The sequence below is a fragment of the Odontesthes bonariensis genome, unplaced genomic scaffold, assembly GCF_027942865.1.
Source record: "Odontesthes bonariensis isolate fOdoBon6 unplaced genomic scaffold, fOdoBon6.hap1 scaffold_128, whole genome shotgun sequence".
Lineage (NCBI taxonomy): Eukaryota > Metazoa > Chordata > Actinopteri > Atheriniformes > Atherinopsidae > Odontesthes > Odontesthes bonariensis.
Genome location: NW_027457374.1, coordinates 93,664 through 95,000, shown reverse-complemented (window position 1 = coordinate 95,000; position 1,337 = coordinate 93,664).

Sequence of the window (1,337 nt, the reverse complement as noted above, 5' to 3'; positions counted from 1 at the left end):
ACCCTAACCCCAGCTCTAACCCTAACCCGGCTGGAGGGCATGGAGCCCGGTTCTCCTTAACCCTAACCCCAGCCCCAACCCTAACCCTAACCCCAGCTCTAGCCCTAACCCCAGCCCCAGCCCCAAACCGGCCCTAGGGCCTGGAGCCCGGTTCTCCTTAACCCTAACCCCAGCTCTAACCCTAACCCGGCTGGAGGGCATGGAGCCCGGTTCTCCTTAACCCTAACCCCAGCCCCAGCCCCAAACCTAACCCTAACCCGGCCGGAGGGGCTGGAGCCCGGTTCTCCTTAACCCTAACCCGGGGTCGGCTTGTTTGAGAAAGAAACCCAGGAATCGCCTTCTTTTCCCGAGTTAAGACGAAATACGGATTTTTGTAAAAAAAAGATTTCCTTGGGCCAAACCAAGTTCAGACTCTTTAGTCCTTCATATATAGCCATTCCGAGTAGGTTCCATGCACAAAACCTCTTTAAATGGCCTTTTTTTGACAAAGAAACCCAGGAATCGCCTTCTTTTCCCGAGTTAAGACCAAATACGGATTTTTGTTAAAAAATGATTTCCTTGGGCCAAACCAAGTTCAGACTCCTTAGTCCGTTATGTGTATGTTCATTCTGAGTAGGTTCCATGCACAAACCTCTTTAAATGGCCTTTTTTGAGAGAGAAACCCAGGAATCGCCTTCTTTTCCCGAGTTAAGACGAAATACGGATTTTTGTTAAAAAATGATTTCCTTGGGCCAAACCAAGTTCAGACTCCTTAGTCCGTTATGTATATGTTCATTCTGAGTAGGTTCCATGCTTAAACCTCTTTAAATTGCCTTTTTTGAGAAAGAAACACCGCAAAAGCTTTCCTTTGCGGAGTGATGTCGTTGCGCAGGGCATGAGTGCCTGGATGTTCTGAGAGGGGAGCAGGGATGAATGCCTGACCGAGGAGAGGTGCTGAAACTCGGCCTGGATGTGTGTCTGTGCGCAGGGCATGAGTGCCTGGATGCTGTGAGAGGGGAGCAGGGATGAATGCTGGACCGAGGAGAGGTGCTGAAACTCGGCCTGGATGTGTGTCTGTGCGCAGGGCATGAGTGCCTGGATGCTGTGAGAGGGGAGCAGGGATGAATGCTGGACCGAGGAGAGGTGCTGAAACTCGGCCTGGGTGTGTGACTGTGCGCAGGGCATGAGTGCCTGGATGCTGTGAGAGGGGAGCAGGGATGAATGCCTGACCGAGGAGAGGTGCTGAAACTCGGCCTGGATGTGTCATTGCGCAGGGCATGAGTGCCTGGATGCTATGAGAGTGGAGCAGGGATGAATGCTGGACCGAGCAGAGGTGCTGAAACTCGGCCTGGATGTGT